This window comes from Balaenoptera ricei, chromosome 3 (assembly GCF_028023285.1).
Source record: "Balaenoptera ricei isolate mBalRic1 chromosome 3, mBalRic1.hap2, whole genome shotgun sequence".
NCBI lineage: Eukaryota > Metazoa > Chordata > Mammalia > Artiodactyla > Balaenopteridae > Balaenoptera > Balaenoptera ricei.
Genome location: NC_082641.1, coordinates 126,724,433 through 126,742,258, shown reverse-complemented (window position 1 = coordinate 126,742,258; position 17,826 = coordinate 126,724,433). Strand labels below are relative to the sequence as shown.

The following is a 17,826-nucleotide window of genomic DNA, read 5'->3' as shown; positions in this document are numbered from 1 at the left end:
GCTCTAGAGCATGGGCTCAGTAGTTGTGGCACACAGGCTGAGTTGCTCTGTGGCATGTGGGATCTTCCCGGACCAGGGATCAAACCCGTGTCCCCTGCATTGGCAGGCAGATTCTTAACCACTGGATGACCAGGGAAGTCCCAAGACCCTCTTTTAAATCCCTTTCTGGTTAAAATAGAATGTTTTGTGTTATCTCCAACTAAATCCTGGCTAATACCAGCACGAAAAGTTAATTCACAAAAGAAGAAATTTAAATGGCTAATATGCAAATGAAAAGATGTTTAATTCACTCTTAACTAGGCAAATGCGAATAATTAAAACCATAATAAGGGAATTCCCTGGTAATCCAGTGGTTAGGACTCCATGCTTTCACTGCCGAGGGCCCAGGTTCAATCCCTGGTCAGGGAACTAAGATCCCACAAGCTGTGTGGTGCAGCAAAACAAAACAAAACCACAATGAGATACCATTCCATGCCCAAGAGATCAGCAAAATATGAAAATAAAATATAATGTTGGTAGGACAGCAGATGAATGGGAAATCTCATATACTGGTATGATAATGTGAATTGTTGCAACCATCCTAAAGAGCAACTTGGCAATATTTAGAAAAGTTGAAAATTCACACACTGTCAGGCCAAGGAGTTCTACTCCTAGGTATACCCCGCCTTCAAGAAACTTTCCACATACACACAATAAATGTAGACATGAATGCTCATGGCAGCACTGCTGAAATAACAAAAAATTAGAAAAAAACTAAAAGCTCCAATGAAAGTAGATAAATAACTTGTGGTATAGCCATATAATGGAATTCTGAACAACACTGAAAGTAAATAAACTATAGATTCATGTATCAATACGGATATCCTCACAAACACTGTAAACAGGAAAAAATATATATAAACAAGTCCCAGAAGGATACACAGAGTATGACACTATTTTTAAAAGTTTAAAATGTGAAAAGAAAATAATAATAATAAAATTTTAAAGTTTTTAAAAGTTTAAAATATGTGAAACAATGCTAGATATTGTTTAGGGACACATACACATGTAGTACAGGTATTAAATTTTTCATGGAAGTGGTTAGCAATAAATCCAGGTGATTAAAGAAATTTTCACGTATTTAGGTATAGCGAAGTCATTCTGGCTTATACATGATTTAACTTGATTTTCTGCTAACTAAAACAGCCTGTTTGTGGCCTATCTGACATACACTGTCATATCTGCTTTAATTATTAAAGAAAAGGGCACAATGATCACAAGTAAAGAATGTCCATGTTAAAGATAAAGATTAAATGCCTCCTTTCCTAGAACACCAATGCTGGTACTGCTTTGATGATAAGACTCCTTTCCCAGAAGCCAAGGTCATACTGACTCACTGTGTACATGCTGATCTGTTTTTTTGAAACCTTGAAGGAATATATTCCTGACTTGTTTGATGTTCTTTGTTCTGACATAATAATGTAAAACTGCTGAAAACCATGCTTCTCTGGAGCAGCTCTTTAGAGTTATCTGAGAGGCTGTCTCCCAGGCTATAGTCCTCAGTTTAGCCCAAATAAAACTCTTTTTTATTCCTATTATATTTTGTTTATTGATTATTTCCATCCACACAGGATAAAAGTAACCTCTGGAAAGGGAGCTAGAGGAATAGAATTGGGGAGAGTATCAAAGGGGACTTAATGGTATCTGAGGGGCTTTTTAAGTTAAACTTTTAATTCTGAGATAATTAGAGATGCACATGCAGTTGTAAGAAATAATACAGAGGTTCTGTGTATCCTTTACCCAACTTCCCCAGTGACAACATTAGGCAAAACTATAGCACAATCTTACAGCCAGGATGTTGACACCAATACAGTCAAGATGCAGAACAGTTCCATCTTAAGGATCCTTCATGTTGCCTTTTTACCCACTTGGCTCCAGCCCCATCCCATCTTTAACCCCCAGCAAATAAGAATCTGTTCTCTATTTCTATACTCTTGTCAGTTCAAGAATGTACGTAGGTAGCTCCCTGGTGGTCTAGTGGTTAGGACTCAGCGCTTTCACTCCCGTGGCCAGGGTTTAATCCCTGGTCAGAGAACTGAGATCCAACAAGCTGCATGATGCAGCCAAAATAAATAAATAAATAAATAAAATGAAAGTTTATTAAAAAAAAAAGAATGTATGTAAATCACACAGTATGTATATTTGAATCATATAATACATAACCTTTTGGGACTGATTTTATTCAATCAGCATAATTCCTTGGAGATTCATGTAAGCTGTTGTGTGTTATCAATAGGTCCTTCCTTTTCATTGCTGAGTATCTGACATGTTTTATTTGGTTTTTAAAAAACTGAAGCAAATATGTCAAAAATGTTAAAATTAAACAAAGCTAGGTAGTAAGAACATGGGCATTTGTTGTTTTGTTCTTTGTTCTTTTCTGGACAGTTAAAATATTTCCTAATATTTAAAGTGACATGCATCCCATTCAGCCCTGTACTCAGGTTACTTAGGGCTATGCCTCATCTTCCTGGCTAGACACTAAGCTCTTGGAGACAAGATGAGCACCCATTCATTGTGTCTTCCTCTCTGTCTCACAATGCTGATACATATACGAATATGTATTTGCATATATAAATGGTCCTTTTCATGTAGTAGTAGCAGAAGTTTCTGTCCTGGGTCATAAGCACTGACCCATGGATCAGTGCTTATATACAGGTGCTTGGCGAGAGCAAGGTTGTTCAGAAGGCAGAAGGCCCAGAGAGATCCTGGAACATATCTGATGCACAGCTTTAGTCCAGCTCCTGAACGCTGCCTTTGGCCTGCTGACCTGTCCCTGGCCTGAATCACTGACATTCATCACCCAGTTCATCGCTTTTCTAGAAAGATTCCAATCGGATTTCAGGAGAGCTACTCAGGTTCCACTACTCAGAACTGTTGCTAAATAAACAAAAACCATAAGTAATACTTCATAGAGAACTGCTAAATATTTAAAATAGCACTTAGGTTAACTGCAATCCAGACCTCCAAGCAGGCCTGGCAGAACTTCTCCGTAGCAGCATTTTGTTATTCTCTTAGTTTATAGCCCATGTAATGGAAAGAAACACATTTTTATTTCTTTAAAAATATATTATTTGGCATGAAAAGGAATGAACTACTAATGTGTGCTATAAGATAAATGAATCTTGAAAACATTACACTAAATGAAAGAAGTTAGCCACAAAGGACCCCATACTTGATGATTCTATTTATATGAAATGTCCAGAATAGGCAAATCTATAGAAACAGAAAGTGGATTAGTAGTTTCCAGGGCTGAAGGGATAATGATTTGGACTGTGGTGGCTGGGTTTCTTTTGGGGATGGTGAAATGTTCTAAACTTATTAGTGGTGATGGTTGCACAACTCAGTGAATATACTAAACACCATTGATTTGTACACTTTAAATGGGTGAATTAGGGACTTTCCTGGCGGTCCAGTGGTTAAGACTCTGCGTTTCCACTGCAGGGGGCGCAGGTTCGATCCCTGGTCAGGAACTAAGATCCCTCATGCTATGCTATGCGGCGTGGCCAAAAAAAAAAAAAGGGTGAATTATATGATGTGAATTATATCTCAATAAAGCTGTTACCCTCAAAAATATTATATAATACGGGCTTCCCTGGTGGCGCAGTGGTTGAGAGTCTGCCTGCCGATGCAGGGGACACAGGTTCGAGCCCTGGTCTGGGAAGATCCCACATGCCGCGGAGCAACTAGGCCCGTGAGCCACAACTACTGAGCCTGCGCATCTGGAGCCTGTGCTCCGCAACGAGAGGCCGCGACAGTGAGGGGCCCGCGCACCGCGATGAGGAGTGGCCCCCGCTCTCCGCAACTGGAGAAAGCCCTCGCACAGAAACGAAGACCCAACACAGCCAAAAATAAATAAATTAATTAAAAAAAAAATTATATAATACGAAATATTGGCAAGGATGTGGAGAAACTGGATCTCTCATACATTGCTGATGGGAATGTAAAATGGTACAGTTACTTTGGAAAATAGTTTGTCAGTTTCTTTAAAAACTAAACATACACTTACCAGCAATCACACCCCAGGGCATCTATTCCAGAGGAAGAAAACTTATGCCTATACAAAAACCTGTCTACGAATGTTCATCAAAGCTTTATTTGTAATAGCTAAAAACTGAAAACAACCAAAATGTTGTTTTATTAAGTGAATTTAATAGGTGGATGGCTAAAAAAAAAAAAAAGTTGTATATCTAAGGTCACAGAATACTCAGAAATAAAAAGGGATGAACTACTGATATCCTCAAGAATCATCCAGTTGTGCTGCCTGAAAAAAGAACAACCTGAAAAGCTTACTGTGTGATCATTTATAAAACATCTAAAATTATAGAGACAGAGAACAGATTAGTGGCCACCTGGTTAGGGATGAGGGTGGTGGGCACCTGGGTGTGGCAATAAAGGAACAGCACATGAAGAACTTCATGGTGATAGAATAGATCTGCATCTTAATTGAAATGGTGGTTACAGAAATCTACACATGTGATAAAACAACATCTAACAATCAAACACATGATTGTATCAATGCCAATTTCCTGGTTTTGATATTGTGCTATTGAGATAAGACATAACCACTGGAGGAACCTGGTGAAGATACACATAACCTCTCTGTACTATCCTTGGAACTTCATGCTGACCTATACTTATTTCAAAGTAAAAAGTTAAAAACAAACGAAATATTAGATAGCTTAAGTTATCCACTATCTTTGCAACACTCTCAGGACAAATGCAGCTTAAAAGCCTGGGAGAGCAGGCTGGGTGCCTTTGTTCCACTTCCTGGTCTGGTCTGATACAGAGGTTTGTCTTGGAGAATATATTTGGGAAAATATGTCTTTCAATATAGTCCAGTCCATGCTCAGTCCTGAGATCTCTTTGATGCCCTGTGATAAGCAATTAAGAACTAAAATCAGTCTAGCACATAGTGGGTACTAAAAAAAAAAAAATGTTTGTTGAATGTTATGCAGTGACTGCTTCTGACTCTAGGATAGGATAGAACAGTTAATTCTCTTCTCCTCTCTCCTCCTCTGTCCACACTCGCACAGAATAATTTGGGCATTCACACATTTATTCAACAAATATTTGGAGTAGCTATTCCATGCCAAGCATTTTTCTGGACTGTGAGGATACAAAGTTAAAGGGGGGGGGGGAAGGGCTCTACAATAAAGATAGGGCACTTATTTTTTTGTTTTTGTTTCTTGTTATTTTGTTTTATTTAATTTTGGAAATGGCCCTGGGGTTCTTTCTTTTTTTTGTAATTTTATTTTTTTTTATACAGCAGGTTCTTATTAGTTATCGATTTTATATATATTAGTGCATATATGTCAATCCCAATCTCCCAATTCATCCCACCACTTTCCCCCCTTGCTGTCCATATGTTTGTTCTCTACATCTGTGTCTTTATTTCTGCCTTACAAACCAGTTCATCTACACCATTTTTCTAGATTCCACGTATATGCGTTATATATGATATTTGTTTTTCTCTTTCTGACTTATTTCACTCTGTATGACAGTCTCTAGGTCCATCCATGTCCACGTCTCTACAAATGACCCAATTTCGTTCCTTTTTATGGCTGAGTAATATTCCATTGTATATATGCACCACATCTTCTTTATCCATTCATCTGTTGATGGGCATTTAGGTTGCTTCCATGACCTGGCTATTGTAAATAGTGCTGCAATGAGGGCTTCCCTGGTGGTGCAGTGGTTAAGAATCCGCCTGCCAATGCAGGGGACACTGGTTCGAGCCCTGGTCCAGGAAGATCCCACATGCCGCAGAGCAACTAAGCCCGTGCACCACAACTACTGAGCCTGTGCTCTAGAGCCTGCGAGCCACAACTACTGAGCCTGTGCACCTAGAGCCCGTGCTCCACAACAAGAGAAGCCACTGAAATGAGAAGCCCGTGCATCGCAACGAAGAGTAGCCCCCGCTCACCACAACTAGAGAAAGCCTGCATGCAGCAACGAAGACCCAATGCAGTCAAAAATAAAATAAATTTTTGAAAACATAGTGCTGCAATGAACATTGGGGTGCATGTGTCTTTCTGAATTATGGTTTTCTCTGAGTATATGCCCAGTAAGGATAGGGCATTTAAAATATCTGGTTATTTGCTCCAAGTTTTGTTCCACTAAAAGCAGAGGGACTAAGTAAATGTTATGGACATCCTGATTGATTTCACCCCTTTTAAGACAGAAGTAACAAGGGAAATGATACTCTGAACCTAATTCTGACCAATCAGAAGTGAATGGAGGGCTTCCCTGGTGGTGCAGTGGTTGAGAATCCGCCTGCCAGTGCAGGGGACACGGGTTCGATCCCTGGTCCAGGAAGATCTCACATGCCGTGGAGCAACTGAGCCCGTGCGCCACAACTGCTAAGCCTGTGCTCTAGAGCCCATAGGCCACAACTACTGAGCCTGCGTGCTGCAACTACTGAAGCCCACGTGCCTAGAGCCTGTGCTCCGCACCAAAAGAAGCCACCGCAATGAGAAGCCCATGCACCACAACAAAGAGTAGCCCCCACTCACTGCAACTATAGAAAGCCCGCGCACAGCAACGAAGACCCAATGCAGCCAAAAATAAATAAATAAAATAAATAAATTTATATTAAAAAAAAGAGGTGGTTACTCTTTAAAAAAAAAAAAGAAGTGAATGGAGACAGGGACTTCCCTGGTGGCTCAGTGGTTAAGACTCTGTGCTCCCAATGCAGGGGGTCCGGGTTCCATCCCTGGTCAGGGAACTAGATCCCACATGCATGCTGCAACTAAGAGTTTGCATGCCACAACTAAAGAGCCTGAGTGCTGCAACTAAGGAGCACTTGAGCCACAACTAAGGAGCCCGCCTGCCACAACTAAGACCCAGCACAATGAAAGAAAGAGAGAAAGAAAGAAAGAAAGAAAGAAAGAAAGAAAGTGAATGGAAGTAAGCAGATCCCAGAGGAAAGTGAAACCATCATCTTAAAAGTTCTTTCAGAAGGTAAAATGTCATGGCAAGAAAAGATGAACATCGATCAGGCTCCCACCCCAGGTTACAGAGGGAGGTCAATTTAAACATTTAAGGAAAAAAAAAGGAAGTAAAACCTCTAGGGATTAGGGTTCATGGGAAGACTGTTGAAGGTGAAGTTAAACATCATGCTAACAAAAGACCCTGTTGAAGAATAAAGGGAGGAAATACCTATAGAAATGAGAATGGCCACATAGGGATCCTGGCTAATGAGCCTCATTTATAAAGATACATACAAGTCAGAGTGGTGGGTCCTGTACAAAGAGCTTCCAGAACTCTAAAACACAGAAGCGTCTGGGATTAACAAAATTGTAAGAATAACCTCCACAGCTCTGCCCCTACTATGACTGCCAACTAAATTTTAACATTCATGTTCAGAAAAAGTAAAAAATAGGCACTCTATTTGATGGCTTTGCTTTCCTCTTCTTAGCCCTAAAGAGTGACTGCAGGGGTCACTATGAAAGTTAGGAGCCTAGACCCTGGAGCCAGAAAACCTGATTTCAAATTCTGATTCTGCAATCAATCAGCTGGCTCTCTGGGATAATTATATAACCTTCCTTATAGGGTTGTTATAAGATTTCATACTATAATCCATGTAAAGTGTATAGCAGAGTGTCTGCTACGTGGTGAGCTTTCAATAATGGTAGCTGTTGTTTTTGTTACTATTACTGTTAAACTGGAAAGAGTAGCATGACCGTGGATCAGAGGGATGAAGTTGTCTAAGGACACTTAGCTGATCATATTCAAGCAGATGGTGAGAACAGCTAATCATGATGATAATAATAAGTAATACGAACTACACAGCAGAGCCTAACTGACAATGCAGCTAATAACAAAGAAATGGAGCTGAGAGATGGAGAGACCATGAGACTAAGCCCTGATGGCATTACTTAATCCAGCCATGATGGAGACTGATTCCCTTTGGATTTTTTTTTATGTGAGCTAACACATTTTCATTCCTCACCCCACTTTGGCCTAAACCACTCTGAGTTGGGTTTCTGCCACTTGATTAAAACAGATGGTCTATCAGCCCTTGGAAAGACCATCTGTCTGTGAGACAGACATCACTGAGAGCCAGCATAGGTTAACAGAAAAAAGACAAACAGGTCATGCCAGACTATCCTCATTCCCTTAATGAAAGTTGACTAGATCAGTAGATCAAAGGAATACCACAGGCTAATGTAACTGGACTAGGAAGGTACTGCTGGTCTCTCGTGACATCCTTACAAATAAGGAATAAGGTGAGGTAATGGAATAAGATGTGGCGATGGGGAAGCAATAGGACAATAATATGGACTAAAAACTGATAAAATACCAAATTCAAAGAGTGTTGGTCAGTGTCAACCTCTGGGATCTGCCCTGTTTCATTAAGGATAGCCATTAGTTCTTTTGGTGCTTCCCATCTCTAAGACCACCTGAGCCTAAACCTCCACCATTTTTCTCCTGAATCAGTACAACAGCCTCCTGACTGGATGCATACACAGCACCAGAGTGGAGTGGTCATTCAAAAACATAAAATTGACTGCTTTATTCCTCTGTTGAAACCCAGACAAGTCTTCCCTGAAAGTCATCCCCCTTCCAAAGAACCACTCCTTTCCCCCAATAATTATGTTTCCTATTCAATTTGTTTTACTGGTTCATTCAATAGAGCAGAAGCTCCATAAGGGCAAAGACCATGTTTCTTATATTCATCAACGCATCATCTAGTGTCTACTCTAGATCTAGCACATAGTAGGTGCTCAATTAATTGAATTAATGACTGAATGACAAGGATGAACACTGGCAGAATAGTGATCAAATTGCCAATGACACTGTTACAAGTGGAGTTAGACACACAACTCTTGGAAGCCACAACAAAGTTTGAGGTCAGCTAAGAGACAGAAACTCCCCTTGAATTTTATATAACTGGAATTATATAGTAGGTACACTTTTTTGTCTGGCTTCTTCCTTTCAGCAAAATTATTTTGACATTCATCCATGTTGTAGCATGTATCAATAGTTCATTACTTTTTATTGCTGAGTAGCAGTATATTAGATAAATATACCACAGTTTATCTATGCACTGGATTAAAAATTGGTTGCTTCCTGTTTCTCTATTACAATAAAGCTGGACCTAGGAATGCAATGTTTATTTTTCACTTTTTTTTTTTTTTTTTAGGAATGCAATGTTTAGATCACAGATAGGTATATATTTTTAAAAGAAAATGTCATACTTTTAAAAAGTGGTTGTACCATTTTACTTTCCCACCAACAGTGTATGAGTTCCGCAACCTGGTCAACACTTGATGTAGCCAGTCTTTGTACGAAGTTTTATCTGCTTGTGGTTTTAATGTGCATTTCCCCAATGATTAATGATCTTGAACATCTTTTCAAGTGCTTATTTGCCACGAATATATTTTCTTTGGACATCATGGGGTTTTTGTTTGTTTGCTTAAATTACAAAAGAGGACTGCCCTGGCGGTCCAGTGGTTAAGACTCTGCCCTTCCACTGCAAGGGGCATGGGTTCAATCCCTGGTTGGGGAAATAAGATTCTACATGTCGTGTGGCGCAGCCAAAAAAAAAAAAAATTACAAAAGAGGTTCTCACTTATTACATAACTAGACAAACAATACAGAAATGTATAAATAATTAATAGTCTCCTACCCCCCAACACACACATAGGCAACCAGAGGTGCACAAGAACCACCAGGAGCACTTATTAGGCATGCAAATTCTTGCCCCTGCTCTTGAAGATTCTGATTCAGTAGGTCACAGATGGGGCATTTTGACAAGCCCCTAGATAATTCTGATGCAAGCGCTCTGTAGATTTCTTGAGAAAGTCTGCTCTTAACTATTGTCCTCCTAAGGAATAGTTGAAGGAATGAAGACAGTGAGTCTGGAGAGGCAAATGCACGGAAGGAGTACATGGACTGCCTTCAAATAAGCAAGAGCCTTTGTCTAAGAGAATGACTGTGTGCTCTGTGTTGTCCCATGGAACACCAAGAGTTTGGAACCTAAAGATCAAATCAAAAACAACTTTCTAAGAGAGCTACTGTGAAACAAAATCAGGCAACAGAGCCAGCAAGGGAAGGAATGTGCCAAAATCACCAAGCTTGCAGAAAAAGGACTTCTTTGGGTTGAGAAATGACTGTTTGAGGTTGAGTAGACAGAGGGCAAAAGACGTTCCAGACATACACATACACGTTCTTTCTTTCTCTCTCTGAGGAAAAACTGCCCCTTATAAATACACAGAGAGGAATGTAACCACCAGACAGGTAGTGTGTGTCTTAACCCAAATAAAATAACAGCTATTTGCCCTAAGCCATATTTCCCTGCCTCTATTGGCAAGGCCTAAAATGGTAGAGAAAGGAGACAACACAGTATTTGGTAAGGGCAGTTCCTTTTATAGATAAGTAGGCCTGCCCAGGCCCTCTCCTCACAATTTTGGACCCATCGATTTTAAAGAGCTTAAGCCTGTCAATAAGCAACAGGCTTTGGACAATCAAGCTCAACAAATGTCATTTTGCTTCAGTTACAGCACCCAAAACAACCCCCATCCCCAATCAGTTAAATAAAAAGCCATTTATTTGTTCTAGAACAGAATCAACCAAGGCACTGTTTACCACAGCAAGCTGCTGATCCAAGAGGGATGTGAGCCAACTGCCAAGTAACTCCTGTACCCTGGCAGAAACTCAGCTGAGCCTCCATCTCTGGGCAAGATTAGGGAGGTGCCCAGGTTCCCATGTATGTCCTCCTCTTTCCTCTCATTTAAAAACAACTATACAGATGCTGGTTCCATTCAAAAGGGCCATGTGAGGCCCAATAAGCTGTCCTTGTTAGAATGTCTGGTAGTTTCTACTTTCAGCATTTGAGCTAGGGTCAAATATTGAGTGTTGTGCATTATTCTAAATAGGTGCACTCTTATTTAGGTTACTATCACCAAGGTATGTGCAGCTGCTTATAAGTCATAATAGGGCTGACTTTATATTTGCATGTTTTAAATTTTTTAATTTTTTTTTTCTTTTATTTCGGATACAGCCCAATTTCCCGCAGGTCATCACTTTTTCTTAACTGGCACGCCTTTAACTCATTGGGTTGTGTGCGCCAGCCCTTTTATTGAGCACCTACTACGAGCGAGGCACTGGGCTCAACGTTCATCTGTAGTCTGACAACAACATGAAAGATGAAGCAATCTTACCTCAAGTTTACAAAGAAAACTGGGCCTTGGAGAGGTTAAACAATGTGTCCAAAATCAGGCAGCTAGGGGCGTCGGACGCTGTCTGAACTCAGAGCAGGAACTCACTCCTTCACCAGCTGCCTCCCTTTAAAGGAGCAAATAAACTGCTCTGAAACAGCGCAGCCTGAGTGCCAGCCTTCAGTCATTCCTTACAGCAGGAATGCTTCATCCTGCTGTCAAATCCGAAACTGTGCAAGATTATGTGTGAACCCTGGGGAGGGGACCCAGATTTTTAAGGAGTCAGTGATCCCAAGAAGGTTAAGAGCCAGCACCTGGGCAGGCTGTCAGCTTCCCCATTCTCTAAGTTCCTGGCGCTCGCTGTCCAGGGAGCACTGCGGCAGGGGTGGGAAGTTCTGGCTTTCAGTCCCAGTCTTGGCACTACTTCTCCGAGGGCTGTTGGCCCAGGCAGCTAACCTATGGACCACAGATTTCCTTTCTCTTTTCCCCTGGCCCTATTTATAATTAAACTTTCCCTGTCAAGGATTTTTTTGTTTTTAACCATTGTTTGTATTATTCCATTGTTTTAACGTATATGGAGTCATTAAAAAGTCGCCAATTCTACACTGAAGCACAGGGATAAACAATGCCAGGCCAGCTTACCTCTCTGGGCCTCAGTTTTCCACCTGTAAACTGACCCGCTTGGGTCAGCTGGATCAGGTTGCTTGCATTCCCATTAGGCTCAAGACACAAAGCTAGCTACCAAGCAACCCGGACCGGCGTCGTAGCTCCCGCACTCCCCCAACCTCCCTTCCCGGATCTGATCAGCAGCTGTTTTCCCGCAACCTTCCCTGGCCCTATGCTGCCGGCCCCAATCACCCGGGCGGACTCACCGCTCGCGCAAGGTGCCAGCTCGACCGCCCCAGCGATTGCGCAGCCAGGGAAGGAGAGGCGCCGCGCTCCCGGCCCCACGCGGCCCTGGGGCCTGCGAGCGCTGTTCTGAGGGAGGGCGCCGGCGGTCGCGGCTCTGCCCACGCTGCGTATGTGCGTGCGCCGAGAGGGGGCGGCCCCGGCTCGCGCCTTTGTTAATTGTCCAACTGGAGGCAGGTTGTTTTCCACTGGGCGCTCTCTGGAGTGGGTCCCAGCCGGGGTGGCCCGGCGACTGCAGCAACTACCGTGCGCTGGCCCGCAGCCAGCACGAAGCCTTGCAAGTGGGTGTCAGTGCTGCGCCCGGTGACCCACCCACCCGCGACTTCTCATTTAGGCACCTACTCCTCCCTCAGGCTACTCAGCATCAAAACAGGGACCGGCAGTTAGGCCATCCGGTGGGAATGTTGACCCCAGGATCCCTGAATATCTGTGCTCCTGCCCGAATCACCAAACTTTAGGGCTGGACCTTGATTTTAATTCTGAGTGCCGGCTGCGCAGGATTTCTGGGTTCCTATCCTAGCTCTCTTGGGAGCCCTCTGCGCAATCTTAGATAAATCTGCCAGTCTCCCTGCACCCCAGTTTCCTTTTCTATGACTCAGTAGTGAGTGGAACTCTGTTCTAGGCACCAAGTATTCAGCAGTCAACATAACAGACAAGGTCCCTGCCCCCTTGGGGCGTGTCTGACAATGAACACACACTTGAAAGTGATCATTAGGTGAAAAGTACGGAGTTTCATATCAGGGCAACCAAATTTTGTTTATGGAGTCAAGAATGGACTGGATTAACTTTTCTAAATCCTCCAATTCTAATATTCATTCTTACTCTCATTATGTGAACGTTATTACTATTATTAGTGATAGCACTAGTAATATTGCTTACTCAGTGCCAGGTACTGTACTAAACATTTTATTTGTATTTCCTCATCAATAAGATTCATAACTTCTCTAACGATAGGTATACCTATTATCATCCTCATTTTAGAGAGAAAAACTGAGGCTAGAGAAATGAAAGTAACTTGCTCACTGTCACACAGCTACTAAGTGACAGGACCAGTACTCAAATTCAGACTGTCTGAGGCCTCAGGGTGCTTAAGCACTACTCTACATGCATAAAAATATGAAGACCAGCATGGTGCTGTATCTTGAATGTGATGGATGAGAACAATAGAAGAGGAGGGGGTGGTTTTAGTCTGTAGAGGAGAAAAGCAAAGGAAGTTGAGAGCTTTCTTAAAGAGCTGTCCATGCATCAGACTTCACGTACATGAACTTAGAGGTCACTAGCATGGGGAAAGCTATAAGGAGACAAATTGCAAGTATGTAAGGTAGAACTTATCTAACAATCAGAGCATTTCAAAAATGACATCAGTTGCCTGGAGAGAGTGAGCATCCTGTCACTAAAGGTCAGTATTCAACTAGAGAGGCTTGTTGGTTATTGGGGAGGCTTCAAAGAAGAGTCATGCAAAAGTTAAAGTTTAGGTGATCTCTAAGTTTCCTTCTAATTCTGAAGGAATTCTGAAGAGAATTTGAGTGCTAGAGTGGTTAAGTGACTTGTCCAAAATCACCCAGGGAATGAAGACCTGACCCCCAAAACAAGTCTGACTTCTAGATCAGACTTCCTGTTTGTGGGTGAGGGTCTTGTGAGTGCTCAGCACCTCACTTTATGCTCCTTTTGTGTGTGTGTGTGTGTGTGTGTGTGTGTGAGAGAGAGAGAGAGAGAGAGAGAGAGAGAGACCACTTGTCCCAGGTGTCTGGAATCATCTGCTTTACCTATTTACTTTCCATTACTAATATGCATGTGCCCTTCTTCCTTGCTTGTGTTGAATATTCTGTGTTTTCAGATAGAAGTGTCAAACCTCCTGGGCAAATTACTATAATATAGGGGTTCAATAGGTAGTGGAGTCCCTGCTTCCCTGGAGTACAATTTATTTCATAAGTTAAGGAAAAGGAGAGAAGCTAGGTGATATTTTTATTTGAAACTGATGTTTCTTTGATTCTATTTTAGGACTATGGGTTATCTTGAGTTAAATTTCTAATGCACTGGGACTAATTCCCCATCTTTCATCCTAGTCACAAATATTTTGATAAGCAGAAATCTAGTTGTCAGCTTCAAAAGAGGCATTCTTTTCTCAGAGCTCTGGAGAGCTACTTGTTTGTTTTGACTGGAAACCTCTAACAAAGGAATCCAATTGCCTTTTGGGATTGATTTCTAGGACATTTACAAAGAAATGGATATCACCTTGTCCCCAGTGATACTAACTCGAAGATAAAAAGAGTTCCCCTTCACTTCTACCCTCAACAGAGTGAGCAATTTTTTAATTTTTGAAATTTTTAAATTTTTTTGGCCTCATGGCGCAGCATGCGGGATCTTCCCCAGCCAGGGATCAAACCCATGCCCCCTTCAGTGGAAGTGCAGAGTCTTAACCACTGGACCACCAGAGAAGTCCTAAATTAATTTATTTTTTTTTAATTTATTTATTTATTTTTGGTTGTGTTGGGTCTTCATTTCTGTGCGAGGGCTTTCTCTAGTCGCGGCGAGTGGGGGCCACTCTTCATCGCGGTGCGCAGGCCTCTCACTGTCGTGGCCTCTCTTGTTGTGGAGCACAGGTTCCAGACGCGCAGGCTCAGTAGTTGTGGCGCATGGGCTTAGTTGCTCCGCGGCATGTGGGATCTTCCCAGACCAGGGCTCGAACCCGTGTCCCCTGCATTGGCAGGCGGATTCTTAACCACTGCGCCACCATGGAAGCCCTGCCTGCTTCTCTTGACCCCTATCTCCAGAATCACAATCCTGGAGGGATGGGCTAATCAGTCATGCTTGGGTCCCAAGCAGTCAACAATCAGGAAAAACTGATACCAGGGCCTTTTGGCTTCCATGAGTGAGATGTAGGGGCCTGCCTCACACCGTGGCCTGTTCCCCAAACTTATAAAGGCAATTTGGAGGCTGGGCAGCCAGGAATATGACAAATGTCCACTATGAAGTCTTCTAATAATTTATAGGCCTAAACTGAAAGAATTAAAGAGTATAATCTGTGTAAAATGCTTAATACAGCACCTGAGCTGAACTCTCAAAACCAGAAGAGGTGGCTGTCATACTTATTACTCAACTTGTTAAAATTTTAGCTAGTCAAAGAGCTTCTTTACAGTAACAATATTTTCTTCCCAAGCCTCTCCTTTTATTTCTTATTGGAGTCACTTATAATTGCAGAGTTGAGCAAAGAAAGGTTGCGAAGGGGTAAACTGTGTCAAAAGTGTACTTAGCAGCTCAGTGGGGACAGTGCCATGAGCATAATAAATCCAATTTATTTTTCTGATAAATTTTTAAGAAGACTGCCTACCTCTTTTAGAGTCTCAGTCTTGGGATCATATCTATTTTTTAATTTAATTCTATGAAATTTACCACTCTAATTTCTACAGTAATACTAAAAATAGGTGCTACTTACTGAGTACCTAATACATGCCAGAAATTTTTCATGGATTATTTCTAATCGTGACAGTCATCCTATATGATAGATATTATTTGCATTTTACAGATGAGGAAACTGAAGCTCAGAGAGATGAAGTAACCTGTCCAAGAGTACACGGCTCATAGGTGATAAGTGCATAACCAACTACTACTACTCCATATTTTCTCTCACTTGGTTGCTTTCTCCAAAGATTCCCATCACCATTTTTTAAAAATTCTACTAAGTCCAAATGTATGTTTCTCGAATCATTTATTCATACTTCTGAGATTTTAAATTGTCAGAAAGGCAAGTCAAGAAATTATTGGTTGCCGGGTCTTTAGCAGAATTAAACTTTCATCAGATAACTGGCTAGTGTAGTAACCTCATTAGCAACATATAAAAAATTTTATAACAAGAGTGTCTGCTTTATTGAGCCCATATTATAAGCGAGATACTCTGCTAGTCAGCCCTAAAAGAAAAGTATTACCATCTTCTTTTTACAAATGAGAAACCTGAGATTTAGAGAGATTCAGAAACTTGCCAGGGGCCTTCCTGCTAGAAGTGGCAGAACTGGGACTGCAACCTCAGCAGTATGACTCCAAAGCCTGCATTTCTTCCAGTGTGTCATACCACCTCTGGGCCAGTTTGCTAATTTGTATTGAGAAACACCACTTAGTACTGATACCTCTTTTGTTTCTCTCCCTTCCTGGCTTCCAGAGGCTTCCCTGTGGGTTCCTGGCTCTTTGCAGGTATAATAACCCTTCTAAGAACAGAGCTGTTCTCTCTCCCTTCCAGGTTTTCTGGCTCCTTCATCCCGTGGGCAAGACCACAACCTCCCCACACAGACCCGGCCTTGAGCTCTGGAATAGTTCTGTTCTTAATCTGTAGAAATATGTGGAGCCTTGGCTATGAAGCTTAGGAGAGTCCCTCTAAGTCTACTTTGCTGGAACTCCATCACTGATTAAGTGCCTTAGTTCTAGTAATTGGTTTTAACCCATTACCATCGTGATTTGTTAGCCAAGTTTGGGGGAACTTACTTTGCTTCTACTGTACTCCTTGTATTAGTCAGTACTCCTTTGGTTCTAGTGCCAGAAATCCAGCTCATCCAGAAGCTATAATCTCTATCAGAAGAAAAGACCATCTCTGCCTGTGTGTCTCTTCAAGAGATCAAACCCTCCAAAAAGCTGTCCAGCAGACTTCTTCTATATCATTGACTAGAATAGCATGTCCATATCTAACCATACCTAAACCAATCACTGACTGGCTTAGATGAATGAACATTCAACATTGGGCCAGCTCCCTTCTGAAGCATATAGTCATGTAGCCTTGACAAAATTGGAGTCTTATTGGGAAAGAGGAAAAATCAGGGGGAATGTTCTTGGGTAGGCAGCCAACAGTATCTGCTGTAGGAGGGAGACAGCAATTCTACAGGGAGCTTGGGGAGCCAAAGATATGGTAACCCTCCTGCTGAGTCTTTAAAGAGAATTTTTACCAAGCAGATAGGCATAGAAAGTTACTCCAGGGAGAAAGGACTACATGCAAAGGCATAACAATATGCAACTACCTTGTGTTTTTCAGAGACTGCAATCACTTCATTGTAACTGGACTGAATGGTATACATTGAGGTGTGCAGTGACAGAGAGGCTCCAGATCATGCAAGGCATGTATGCCATACTAAGGAATTTATACTTTACCTGTAGGCGATGGGGGAGTCACTGAGGAATGGGGATAGCATGATATTATTAGAATTTTAGAAAGATCATCTGTCCAGAGAATGGAAAATGGATCCCAGAAGGAAATAAGGCTGGAGGGTGAGAGACCAGTTAGAAAATTGTACTTTTCAGACAGGGGAGAGATAATAGGCTTCAGATTAAGGCTGCAGTGATAGTGAAGTAGAGGGCGGGAGGGTAAGAGTAAAATGCTAAAGAAATATCTATAGAATTTGAGGACACCTACAGGATGTGAGGATGAAGGGCCTATGCTGACTCTGAGATTTATGTTTTGGGTAAGTAGATGGATGCTGGTAGCCTACATTAAAGAAAAAGCATCCTAGGGGACTTCCCTGGTGACGCAGTGGTTAAGAATCTGCCTGCCAGTGCAGGGGACATGGGTTCAAGCCCTGGTCCGGGAAGATCCCGCATGCCACGGAGCAACTAAGCCCATGCACTACAACTATTGAGCCTGTGCTCTAGAGCCCACGAGCCACAACTGCTGAGCCTGCGGGCCACAACTACTGAAGCCTGCATGCCTAGAGCCTGTGCTTGACAACAAAAGAGG

At 42.0% G+C, this 17,826-nt stretch overlaps 1 protein-coding gene across 9 annotated transcripts in view; it reads right to left on the bottom strand.

Moving 5' to 3' along the window:
* ARHGEF37 (Rho guanine nucleotide exchange factor 37) overlaps positions 1–12,336 on the bottom strand; it is a 135,480-nt gene extending 123,144 nt beyond the window's left edge. For 7 of the 9 annotated variants that reach the window (XM_059917471.1, XM_059917468.1, XM_059917473.1 and 4 more), the window contains exon 1: positions 12,074–12,158. The gene's annotated coding sequence lies outside the window, so the exon portion shown is untranslated. Of the gene's footprint in view, positions 1–11,204; positions 11,329–12,073 lie in introns of all 9 variants that reach the window. The other 2 variants (XM_059917467.1, XM_059917476.1) reach the window with 2 other exon arrangements.
* Between the last annotated feature and the right edge of the window lie 5,490 nt (positions 12,337–17,826).